Source organism: Rhinatrema bivittatum, chromosome 11 (assembly GCF_901001135.1).
Source record: "Rhinatrema bivittatum chromosome 11, aRhiBiv1.1, whole genome shotgun sequence".
NCBI lineage: Eukaryota > Metazoa > Chordata > Amphibia > Gymnophiona > Rhinatrematidae > Rhinatrema > Rhinatrema bivittatum.
In genome coordinates this window covers 67,353,519-67,366,981 of record NC_042625.1, presented here as the reverse complement: position 1 = coordinate 67,366,981, position 13,463 = coordinate 67,353,519, and the positions used below count along the sequence as shown (strand labels likewise).

Sequence of the window (13,463 nt, the reverse complement as noted above, 5' to 3'; positions counted from 1 at the left end):
TAGACCTTTAAGAACACCCAAACACGTTTTTCACACGCTTAAGGTGCTTGATGAGCACTGGTAGGAGAATGACGGTGGGGGTTGGGAATGCAGGATTACAGAGTTCAAGAGGAGAAGGCAGATTGAGAGAATGGATTTCTCTCTCTTCAACGCCCTCCTCCTCTCTGCCCTGGTAATCCTGGTCCTCCAGCCCCAGCCCCCCGCCCCCCACTCATAAATTCCCCAGAGGACCTTGCTTTCACCCACCCCTCAGTGGTCTTAAGTCTAACCCTCTAGCCATGGTGATCCCTGAGTCCCTCCCTTGCACATCACCATATCTAGGAACTCTCTGGATTTGGCCCAGAGATTCCGGAATTCTGCAGGAATTGCTGGGCCTCTGGGCCAACATCTGAAAATTCCGGGTACCGGGTGGGGGGCGGAGCAGGGGATCCCATCTTCGCCAACCAACAAAAAGACACCGCAGCCGCCAGGAGATCCCATACCGCCCGGTGTGATGAAATGGAAGAGGCCCGCGGTCAGGCCCAGCGTTACCAGGTGTGCACACCTGGAGAGGGCAATTACAGCCAAGAAGAGGAGGAGGACCTCAAGGCCGCCGATGGACCCCCATCTCATTGGTGGCCAAATTGAACAGGCTGCTGGTGGATCCCATTCTACTGGCAGCCAAAATGTGGAAACAAGTGAGGCCGTCAGTGCACCTCATTCCACTGGCAGCTGAAATGAAGAGGAGGCCCACAAGGAGGGAGCCCATTCTCCTGCTCCTCTGTGCCGCCATTCAATATTCAAATCACATGCAACTAGTACTACTCTATGCTTTTCTTGCAATGCACAAAATTAACATAGAAGAAGTACTAGCTCTGCAAGATTTGACAAGCACAGGAGCCAGCACACAAAGAGGAGCAGCAGATTGGGCTTCCCTGTCTGCTCCTAATGGTATGTGTGTATGAATGATTGAATTAACGAGTGAATGAGAGCCTGACTGGATGTGTGTGTATGAATGGGAACCTCACTGGGTGTGTGTGAGTGAATGGGAACCTGCCTAGGTGTGTATGTGTGAGTGTGAGTGAATGGGAACCTGCCTGGGTGTGTGCATGTTTATGTGTGAGTGTGAGTGAATGGGAACCTCATTGGGTGTGTGCATGTGTATGTGTGAGTGTGAGTGAATGGAAACCTGCCTGGGTGTGTGCATGTGTATATGTGAGTGTGAGTGAATGGGAACCTGCCTGGGTGTGTGCATGTGTATGTGTGTGTGTGAGTGAATGGGAACCCGACTCTGTGTGTGTATGAGTGAATGGGAACCCGACTCTGTGTACGCATGAATGGGAACCTGATTGTGTGTGTGTGTGTGTGTGTGGGTGAATGGGAACCTGACTGGGGGGGGGGGGGGGGGTAAATGTGAGCCTGCCTCTGTGTGTGTAAAGAAAGTTTGTGCTTCCCCACTAATCCACAACATGCTCAGGGTGACTGGAAATGAGGTTTTCAGGTATGTAGTGCAGTGAATTTTCCATCATTATAAATTTTAATTATTGGGTGTTTCTGCCATTTTGAAATATTTTATTGTTGTTTGGAAAATGTTTACATTTTGCATGAGCTCTTTATTATTGGATGTTATTCTGTTCCTTAGCTTGTTGGAGACACTCTTTTTTATTAGTATGGTTTTACTAATAGGATTGATTTATATTCATTGATTTTATTGTTTGATGATTGATGAGGACTGGTGATTAGCTATTCCCCCCAAATACAAAAAACAAACAAACCGTGCACCCAATCTGCACATTTGTATGCTCAGAAATTAACGCCAGCCCAGAGTAGGCGTTGATTTCTGAGCGGCCCAAAAACGGGTACTGAAAAGCAGAAAATACTGCTTTTCTTTACATCCTCCAACTTAATATTGTGGCAATATTAAGTCGGGGTTTTTTTTTTGGATTTGGCAATATTAAGTCGGAGGAACCAAAAGGTTAAAAATATTTTTTTAAAAAAAAAGGTTAAAAAAAGAAATGCTGGTGGTCAGATTAGGAAAAGGGACGCACAATTAACGAGCGTCCATTTTCCTAACCCTTGTCTGTGCACAGGGACGCTCGTAAAAATTGAGCGTCGGTTTTCCTGACCCGCTGACAGCCACCTCTCCTGGGCTGCCAAGGAGATGCTAGGGGTGCACAATTGTCCCTAGCGCCTCCTTTTAGTGCAACCCCTCATTTAAATATTATATCGCGCGGCCAGGAGAGGTGGCTGGGTGCGCGTAAGGAAAGCGGCCACTCAACACTAAGCACCTGTTTTCCGCGCGCCTTTACTCTATGGGCCTGTTTGAGTGTCTGTTCTGTGCTCTGCAGTGTCTGCTTCACTTTCCCTTTCTGGTCCCAGCAATACAGGATGAGAGCCGGGGGGGGGGGGGGGGGGGAGGCGAGGAGACTACTCCTGCTCCTCTGCCTCTTAAGCCTGTAAAGAGGTTGAGGAACTGCATTCCTGGACTTTCCTCCGCAAATTCAGCCCTGGTAGGAAGTTAATAAAGGATACACACACACTCACACAAAGGGTCTGATTTTAGAAAGCATTTGCATGAATTAAACTGGGTTTTATTCAAGTAAATGAACTATACTGAGTAAATGGCTTTTGAATATTGCTACAATCGTATGTTACATTTATGCCTGTAACTCTTTTGAAAATTACCTCCAACGTGTAGCAAATAATATAACTTTTTTTTTTGGTAAAATATAATAAAGTATAAAACCTGTTGATAATAAAAGCAAACATAAAATGAGGCAAACTAGGGAGCAAAATTATTTACAAGATCAAAAGGGCCAAGGAAGTAGGGAGGCCCAGGGACTGCAGACTTAGTGTCACGGTAGTGAGGCCTTGTGCTCTGGTGCTCCCAGTCTAGGCCCAAGCCGACACACCCTAGACTGATACCGAGCTGGACCTTCACCTTTACCAGCCCCGTGCCCTGCAGGTCGAGCCCTTGGGCTCCAGGGGCCGAGCAGGACATAAGCGAATGACCCTGAAGGTGGTTAGAAAGACAGGCTGAGGTCAGGGCAGGCAGCTAACAAGGAGTAGTCCGGGTCCGTAGCAGAGGTCAGTACCAGGTGGCAGGCGAGAGAGTGCTCCAGGTCTGTAGCAGTGGCAGACGGCAGGCAAGAGAGTAGTCCAGATCCAAGGCAAGAGTCAATATTGGGTGTCAGAAAAAAAGGACAAAGTAGTGGGGACCAGACACAGATGGGCAAGGCAACAAGGAAGCAGGCAACGGAGCATGGCACAGAGGGGTGAGACAAGGCACAGAGGAACAAGGCAAAATACAAGGAGCAAGGCAAGTCACCGGGACAGCAACCACGGCAAGGCAGGGAGATCTGTTGCTGAGGCCTCTGTCAGTTGTCTTGCCAGCATTTAAATGGGACCAGCGTGTGTCGTCGTCAGGATGCACTGCGGGAACCTTCCAGCCATAGGCCCCGTAACCAGGGCCAGTGCGTGCGCATGCCTAAGAAGGCAGGATCAGGTGTGTCATGGCGGCATCCTTGCCATGAGAGATCCTGTCAGCTTCCTGGCCTCAAAGGCACTCTAACTAGGTCAGGGGCTGGGATCTCGCCTCCGGTTTCCTCCTCCTCAGCCTCCTCCGGTGACGAAGCATTGTCATCTATGAAAAGAACAGCAATTGTGTGTCACGTCGTGTGCTCACATTCTGCAGGGCGTGATGTGCCTGATCAAAGAGGCAGTTAGAGGGCATTCTTTTTCTGGGAGAGGTGTAGGCAAAGGGAAGTGCTCATAGCTATGGATCGATCACATCATATATGTGATAATATGTGGTAGCTAACCCATAGAATGACCCCTTGACCCACAGAAGATTAATTTTAGTGGGATGTTGTTTCATGGAGCCTTGCATATGCAATGGGCTCTGAATTAGACTTTGTGACAGGATTTGAAGCGATGGCATCTAAGGCTATGAGGCTATATATAGTTGTATAGGATAAGGGCCATATAATTTAAATAGGAATATATGTAGAAGTGGGTGGAAACACCCTGAAGGGTTATCAGCTGGGCCTGAGGATGCCTTTCAATTAATACTTCAAGACAGTGCTGCCTATGACCCAGAGACATTTCTAGATCTAAGTATGTGTGAATGAGGGTTTGTTGAACCTGAAAGCAGAGACAGGGTTGTGCATTATCTATTTCATCTCATTTCATTGGAACCATGAAACGAAAGGAAAAAAAACACGCCAAAATGGAACTTAGTGCGCACTAACTTGGATTTGGTGTGCACTAAGTCCAGTTAGTGTGCATTAATCACAAAATTAGAGAAAAATGATTTTAAAAAAATCCCAACGAACCATTTAAAACAAAATCAAGCAAAAAAAAAAGACAGAAAATGAAAAAGATACAAACAAACCCATACTGCATACCCCTAGCCAATAGTGTGGCTGGTGATGGAAACAGGACATAGGAGACCTTGTGAACATCTCCCTGATGGCCAGATAATGAATTTACCTCCAGTCTGGCTCAGCTCCCGGGCCTTCTTCTTGAGGTCCTCAATCTATAGGGAAAAACAGGATGGCAAAGTTGAGTGTGCACTATAATTGTTACTGGGACAATGTATTCTACTGATATCTTATGTGAGTAGCACGGTTCTTTGCACTCCCTTACTGCACACAGAAGTGGTATGCTGCCACCTTCCCAAAAGTAGACTACCAGAGGGAGCCTCCATGAAGGCCTTATTCTATACCTTCTATAAGGAAGCTATAGGTTTCCAGTGCTATAGGTACCACCATAGAATATATGAAATGTCCCAGAGGAAGTTGTATCTCATCATTACACCATTAATATAGTTGTGACTCTAGGTTTCAATCATTCCTTGTTAAACTTGCCTATTTGTTTAAAATGAAAGTGCAAAATATGATGAATAAGGCTAATTTGTGTTTCATTTTAAACAAATGCATCGGGCCTAAGTCTAGATCCGAAATCAGGGCCTTACCTATGGCATAGGCCGAGGCCCAAAGCAAGGGCTGCGCCTTTTGCCCTAGGTGAGGCCCCAGCTTCGGGCCTAAGCTGAAGTGCCGGCCTCACACTCGGGCATAGGCTGAGGCCCAAAACAAGGAACTGCGGCCTAGGCCTGAGTGTGACAACTGGGGTCTTGGTAGAGGCCCAAAGCCATGACCCTGGAAAATAGAAAAACAAAAAAAAAAAAATTATCTAATCTGTTGGGTATCTGTTGAAGGCTGGGTCCCGATGCTGGGGCCTTGGCCCAGACCCAGGCCCGACGCTGCAACCCAACATGAAGGCCAGGTCCCAGCACCAGGGCCTCAGCCCAGACCCAGGCTCAACACTGTGACCTGACCCAGAGACCGGGTCCTGAAGCCAGGTCCAGACCCAGGCCTGATGCTGGGGCCTCAGCCCAGAGATCAGGTCTTGAAGCCAGGGCCTTGACCCAGACCCAGCCCCAACGCTGGGCCTTGGCCCCGGTTCAGGCCCAGGTCTTGGAGCCCAGACCTGGGACCTCCTCTTCACATGTAACTCTTCTATCTTCACTCTGAAGCAGAATGACGGTATCTGCTAGGGTGGCGCTGGAATTAATTCCGGCACATTCATAATCAGTGAACGGCGCCATTTTGATGTACTGCCACAGCTTTCTCTTTTTCTAGACTCACATATCATATTAGACCAATATCAGTTTGGATTTCACAAATATCATAACTGAAATGCTACTCCTCTCTACTTTTAACGCCATTCATCGTGGGTTTGATTCTGGAACACAATATGCACTCATTCTCCTAGACATCTCTTCTGCCTTTGGCACTATTGATCACTCTATCCTTATTTCTCGTCTAGCTTCTTTGGGTTTTGTAGGCAAGGTTCTTCTAGTTTTCATGCTATCTGACTAATCATATGCAACAATTAACATTTAGCTGTGAGCTTTCTACTTGGTTCTCTCTCTCTTCTGGTAGACCCCAAAGCTCAGCACTTTCAGCGCATTATTCAACATCTACTTGACCCCTTTATGTAGACTACTTGCAAGCCTTGGGCTACACTATAAACTGTATGCAGATGACATACAATTTTGTTTTCCACTAAACTCATCTTGGGCACTCATCGAACAATTTATCACTCTCTGTCTTTGCTCAACACACAGGTGGTTTCATCAGAATAAACTATCAGTCAACATTAACAAAACTAAGCTTATAATTCTATCTCGCTCTCCTTCTGCTAATATCCTGGATAAACTCTCATTTAATGGCCATAACATCCCCATTACAGATGCAGTATGTAACCTGGGCATTCTTTTTCACCCATCTTTATCCATGAATACACATACAAACACAGTAATTAGAGTCTCTTTCCATAAACCTTGCCTGTTACATCACCTAAAACCCATATTGGAACCTCAAGATTTCAGAACAGTTCTCCAGTCACCTCTTTTCTCAGGTATGGATTATTGTAGTTCTTTGTACACTGGACTTCCCAGTTATGTCATGCACCCACTCCAGATGATTCAAATCTCTGCAGCTTGTCTTCTCACCAATACACCCATTTGTGAACACATTACTCCTATATTGTTCTGCTTGCACTGGTTCCCTATTTCCTACTGCATACAATACAAACTTGCAACTTTCATTCACAATTTACTCAATAATATATCATCTCCCGGGATCAATGCCACGCTGGTGGTCTTGAAATTCCATCTCATAGACATGCCCACCTAGACGAGACACGCAAGCGCACCTTCTCGGTTGCAGGGCCTAGCCTCTGGAACTCTTTGCTGGCTGAGCTGCATACTATGAAAAAGAGTCTAAACTGTTTAAAGACACACTAAAAACATACTTATTCCAGCTAGCCTATCATGATCTTATTTGAATGATAGGAAATATTTCTTTACAGAGAGGGTGGTGGATGTGTAGAACAGTCTTCCAGAGGAAGTGGTGGAGACAAAAACGTTATCCGACTTTAAGAAAGCATCACATAAATACAGGGGATCTCTAAGGACATGATGACAATTATAATGCTAAATGAATTGGACGGATGGGCAGACTGGATGGGCCATATGGTCATTTTCTGCCATCATGTTTCTATGTTTCTGTTTATTGTTGTTTTATTTTTATGATGCATTTGTCTGTTTTAACTATTGTGATTGTTTTCTTGTACCCACTCTGAATCATGGAAGGGCAGGTAATAAATATTTTAAATAAATACAATGCATGCTCCCCCTAACCCTGGCTGCAGGCTGGCACCTCTCACTGATCTGGCTGCTCCTTCAGGCAGCATCTATCTCTTTCCTCTGCTGGACCCCCCATTGTTGAAAGCTGAGCTGTTTGAAATGCAGGGCGCTGCTTACAGAAAAGCTTTTCTGTAAGCTTTTTGTGCTCCTCAATAATTAACGCCTGTTCCAGGGCAGGAGTTAATTTTTGAGGGTAAAAAATGTGCGTGTCAGGCGCACTTTTTTTTTTGCATCGGGGGAAATAGCTAATAGCCTAATCAACATGAATTTACAGGTGATGAGTAGAGTACTATTAGCTATGCGCTCGGCTGGACGTGCATTTTGGATGTGCTAATCCCCATTTTGCATTGGACATTATGGACGTGCATCCAAAATGTGCATCGCGGCCAGCGCATGGTATTGCATCGGCCTTATTGTGAATAGGATAAGGGCGCACTTTTTACTTTGTCATAGGTGCAAAATTGGCCGGCTCTGGCTCTGGCTCTGACTGTACCCGAACGAAATCCGCTTTGAAATGGCTGACCAGTCATGACCAACAGACAGAATCTAAATAATGAAGATAAAGTTATCTGGGGAACTGGAGACCGGTATGGAAAGAACATGATACGCCCTTTGAGCAATTATGTCCTAAATGCCAAACAAAAGGCCTTATTTCTAATTTATATGTCGTCCTTATGCGACCTCTGAATGACAAACCCAAACATATTCTCTCTCATGGGAGTGAGACTTCAGAAAATTAGTCTCTAAATTATCAAGATTGGGCTGCCATGGGATCCCAAGATTTTTTGTTGGGGCTGCCTATAAAAGGGATTTAGGCCTGGGAAGATAAACTGATCATCCAAATTCTAGCTGCCACCAGGTGTGAGACTGCCTGCTGCATGGGAAAAAAAAAAAGAGGGCTTCGCCAGGACAGATGGTGGACAAAACAGCTCAGAAATCCTTTTTGAATGTGTTACACATAGACAAATATGGCAATTTAAGCTCTATTTGGGAGCCATTTATAGCTTCTCTGGATGACAGAGTACAAGACAAAAATAGCTCAAAGGGTGAATAGAAGATGGGAAATGTGTAATTACTATTCCTACACCATATACTTGTGGAAAGAAAGTGAATGAGAATTTTTCTCCTTTTGCGGGTGAGGGGGAGGAGGCCAGGAGATTGAGAGGAATAGACTGGATACATTTTGCTCAGTATAAACTCTTTTCTGACTGCCTATTCAAGCGTCTGTGACTGCAATGGCTGCATCACTGTCAGAATGTTCTAAAATTAAATTGAAAAAAAATGAGCCCAAACTGTTATAAATGGCAGATTACCGGAAGCAGTTACATAATGAAATAGTTCAACTAAAATCTTAAGGAAGTCTTAGCACTCGATATTTCAGAATCAGATAGATTGCAGTTAAGGAAAATCAAATTACATATTTGTTTTGTATGGAAGATTACGGAATACATTTACATAATGTAGGTTAATATGGTGACATAGAAGCCTATGTAGCCGGTAACTTTCAGGGCTGATATGGGCACAAGGGTTCTTACCACAGGGGAGGGTGGGAGGGGATGGGGGAAGGGGAATACATGTTTCATGACCATAATGATGGGAGACACTGTGATCTCACTGGGCTCTTCAAAAACTCTCCTGTGACAAGCTTCTGTAGCTCTTCATTATCTACACGCACTCCTTTCCAACCTAGAGACAGTCTCGACATCCCTCTAGAGGTCCTCATACTCCCTGGTTGGCATATACCAAAGTACACACATGCACAGGGGTACACAGATCTAGGATGGTACCATCTTTGATATAGAGCATGGAACAGAGTATAAATTTAGTAAGTGACTATAAGGATCTTGAACTTAGACAATGCGTGGCAACCAATAAGCTACTGGTGCTAACCCATTTGTTTTCTGTAGTGTTACAGACTGCGGGTACCAAGCTGGCTACCCTTTGGCCTGCAATGTCACTAGATGAAAATACTTGTTATTCTTCATCCTCCTCCTCACGCCCATTGATGAGGGTGTAGTAATGTAGCAAGTTGTGGATCAGTGTATGGCAGGCCTGCATGGATATGTCTCCATCTGGAGCAGTGGTGGGCAAACTATCGCCCATGGGCCAAATCCGGCCCTTAAAGGTTTTAGTCCAGCCTGCCTATCACTGGGGCATTCTCCATTATGTGCGGCCCGCTGATGCTCAATCTGCCTTCCCAAGTGTCTGATGTCATCATTAAAGGCCAAGTTATCGCCCTTGATGACACTCGACGCTTGAGCAGGCAGGTTGGAGCATTGTCACGTTTTAATGCTGCACTGGCAGAGTTCTCACCTCCCATTAGCAAGAAGAGGCCCTGTTTGTCGGCATGATGGCAGGGTTTCCATTCCTGCCAGCATGGAGAGACTCCATCAGCACTGATGAAGTTCCTATCCCCGGCCAACAAGGAGGCCCCATTGTTGGCACGCTTGCAGGGTTTCCACTCCCGCCAGTGTGGAAAGGCCCCATTGTCTGTATGCTGTGGTCAGGGAGGGAGGAAGGAAAGAATGATGGGATCCTCCCTGAATAGGGTCAGTGGTGGTAGTAGTGGCAGCGAGAGATAGTGTGCATTAGCCTTAGCAGGGAGGAGGTGGAACAGAGAAAGTTCATTGGATGAGGGTGAAAGAGGATGGGCTCAGGAGTATTTTAATTGTTGAAAGAGATTAGGCTCAGGAGTATTTTAATTGTTTGAGTAATTTTTAATCAGTGACGTGATCAAAAAAATACTTTTGAATAAATTAAAAAATAAATAAATAGTTGTACTCATCAATAAATAATGCCTTAGAGTATACTAGACAATAGATGTCTAAATAGCCTGCAACATTTGTCATGCATCATAAGTGACACTTTAAAATATTTTAACTCAATTATTTCAAGCACTTACTCACTGTTAGGATCTGCTCCTCCAGAGGGGAGGAGTTAGCAATCTGTTATGGAACTGCTCCTCCAGAGGGGAGGAGTAGCAATCTGTTAGAATCTGCTATGCTGATAGAAGGAGCAAGCAGATGGGAGATAGCAATCAGTTGAGTCACCGTGCGGCGTAGCAATCAGTTAGGGACTGGCTCCCATGGAAGGAGGAGTTTAGCAATCTGATATGCTCCATAGGCGGAACTAGCATTCTTGATATGATATAGGCTGCTGAGTTGGCAATGTGTACCAGCGGAGTGCTAGAGAGGGTTCTCAGCTGGAAAGGAATGTAAATAGTTGAATCCTTGGGCTGATGGCAGATGACAGCACCCCCAGGAGGATATCCTGAGAGGGACCACAGGCTAGGCTTGGGTATGGAGACAGACACAGATAGTTCTTTTATTAGACAGGTTAGTAGAACCACCAGAAGTGGCAGTAGTGAGCTGATATGCCCGGCAGGGCTGAAGTCCCTCAGATACTGGAACTGCGATCCCAGGGTTGCTGAGCTGTAGAGAGACAGTATAGTGAGTAGACAGGGTATGCTGAATACATAGCCAATAGTAGATGACACACTCACATAGATTCTTAAGGAGGCTCAGTAGCTGGAAAGAGTTAGGTCCTCGAGGAGCGAGTACCTGGTTCCAGGGAAAGCTTTGAGAGAGCGGTGGTAACTCACGAATGTCTGTATCTGCGATAGCTTCCAGACAGTAGAGAATCTTAAGAGTATTTAGGAACATGGGCCCTCGAGGAGCGAGTACTGGTTCCTATATGCTATCTGAATTAGTAACTCACAAATGTCTGTACCTGCAATAGCTTCTAGACAGTAGAGAATCTTCAGAGGGTTTAGGAACATGGGACCTCGAGGAGCGAGTACCAGTTCCTATCTGCAATCTGAAATAAAGAAAAGAGAGCGAGGCCCCCGAGGAACGGGTACCCCTGGTAAGTCCGAGGAGGCAGAGTAGCGTAGAGAGAAGCAGGTCCAGATGAATCCCCGCAATCAATCCTTGCTAACTCAAATCGTTAGCATAAGTGAAGACCTTTTATGTTGGAAGCGGATGATGTCAATATAGGGGGACGCAACAGTCACTCACACAAACAAATGATGTTATACCAGCAGAGAACTCCCTGCTGGCTAGCACTGAAAAACAACCTTCTATACAGTTGATTAGTCTCTCTAGAAAATATTGGTACTGCCCTAAGATGGCTTGGATCTTTTCTATCCACTAGAACTCAATATGTCAAGCAGGCAAACAATCGGTCAACTAAAAAAAAAACATCACCTCATTTATGGAGTACCACTGGGCTTTGTTCTTTTCCCATTTCTCATCAGCATCTACATTCGACCTATCTGCAATCTGAAACTTTCAACATCAAATGACATCCAACTTTGGAACAAATCAATCCTTTCCTATCGCCAATCTCAACCACTGTCTGACGACAGTAGCCTAATGGCTCAGCAATCATAAATTCAAACTTAACCCCTCCAAATTAGAACTCCTCTGGTAGAGTTAGTGTAGCTGGGTTAAAAAAGGTTTGGATAAGTATATTTCTTGGAGAAGTCCATTAACTGCTATTAATCAAGTTGACTTAGGGCATGGCCTCTGCTACTACTGGCATTAGTAGCATGGGATCTTCTTAGTGTTTGGGTACTTGCCAGGTTCTTGTAGCCTGGTTTGGCCACTGTTGGAAACAGGATGCTGGGCTTGATGGACCCAGTATGGCAATTTCTTATGTTCTTATGTAGAGCCGCTGCGGACAGTTCATACCCCTCCTATCAGGAACCCCCCTACAACCCTGCACAAAGTCTAAGTTTTCAACTTAATCCTACTCTCATGAGGAGATCCCACATCTCAAAGTTAGTGAGAGCTTCCTTTTTGTACCTCCACCAGGTTAGGCAATTGCATAACTACTAGAGATGTGATTCGTTTTAAGCATTCGGGTCAGTTGCTCCGTGGAAATTTTCATTTTCCTATGGCTCCAGTTTTTTTTTCGGCATTTTTTGACAAAGTGCGTTGGTGCGCACTAACAACCAGTTAGGAAGAGGACTGGGGAGAGCAAGGCCAGCTGGAGAAGAGAGGAGACTGGCTGTGAAGAGGAAAGGCTCCCCTAGGCGGCAGAGAAGAAGAATTGCAGCATGCAGCACAGAAGGCAGAAAACAGGAAAAAGTAAAAACCAAAAACACTGCTGCTGAAGAAAAGCACAAGGAGTCACATGCTGAAACCAGAAAGCACATGGAGGAGGAGGCCATGAAGCCTGGGGGTGTCAGGAGCTGTGGACAAGAGGGGCTATGCTGAACCCAAGAGTCCACAGAGAGGCAGCAGAGGTGTCTGGAGTTCAGCAGCAACGGCAGGAGGAAGTGACAAGAGGCAGCTGAAAAGGCCAGCGGAGCAGAGAATCAGCAGGAGCTGCTGGAGCAGAGATGTTGCAGGAGATTGCCAGACCCAAGCCCAGCTGAGGTGAAAGGGGAATAGAGCAGAAGTGGAAAGAGTAAGCCTGCTGCCTGTGAGAACTGCTAGAAAGCAGAGTGAATAGAATGCAGGCAGGGTGCCTGACGTGGGAGAGAAAGAGAGAGAGTCCAGCCAAGAGAGACGCAGGGACATGGCCAAGAGTGAGGGCCCACTGAGCAAGTTCCACGAGCAGAGCAGCTGCTCACCAGAGAGGTTGTGGGAAGAGCAGATCCTGCAGAGACCAGAGGGGCAAGCCTGAATGAGGACTTGATGAAAACTGTGGGAGTGCCTCCAATGAACATCTGCTGCTGGAGGCTGAAGGCTGGAACAGGGAGCTGGGGAGATAGACACTTCCTGTTGAAGCTGAACTCAGAGGAAGGAGCGGAGCTTGAAAAGCAAACATAAGAATTGCCATACTGGGTCAGACCAAGGGTCCATCAAGTCCAGTATCCGGTTTCCAAAAGTGGCCAATCCAAGCCACAAGTAGCTGGCAAGTACACAAACATTAGATAGATCACAAGCTACTACTGCTTATTAATTACCATCATAGCAGTTTATGGATTTGTCCTCTAGGAACTTATCCAAACCTTTTTTAAACCCAGTTACACTAACTGCTGTAACCACATCCTCTGGCAATGAATTCCAGAGTTTAACTATGCGCTGAGTGAAAAAGAATTGTATTTGATTTGTTTTAAATGAACTACTTGCTAATTTCATGGAGTGCCCCCTGGTCCTTCTATTATCTGAGTAAATAACCGATTTACATTAACCTGTTCCTTTCATGATTTTGTAGACTTATATCCCCCCCTCAGTCGTCTCATCTTCAAACTGAACAGCCCTAACTTCTTTAGCCTTTCCTCATACGGCAGCCATTCCATGCCCTTATCATTTTGGTTGCC

The 13,463-nt window shown here is 45.7% G+C and overlaps 1 long non-coding RNA gene across 1 annotated transcript in view; it reads right to left on the bottom strand.

Moving 5' to 3' along the window:
- Positions 1-2,600: 2,600 nt before the first annotated feature.
- Positions 2,601-13,463, bottom strand: part of LOC115073486 — a 37,555-nt gene continuing 26,692 nt past the window's right edge. Inside the window, exons 4-5 of the long non-coding RNA XR_003852026.1 lie at positions 4,471-4,516; positions 2,601-3,622 (exon numbers count right to left, since the gene is read on the bottom strand). This is a non-coding gene — a long non-coding RNA (uncharacterized LOC115073486). The remainder of the gene's footprint in view (positions 3,623-4,470; positions 4,517-13,463) is intronic.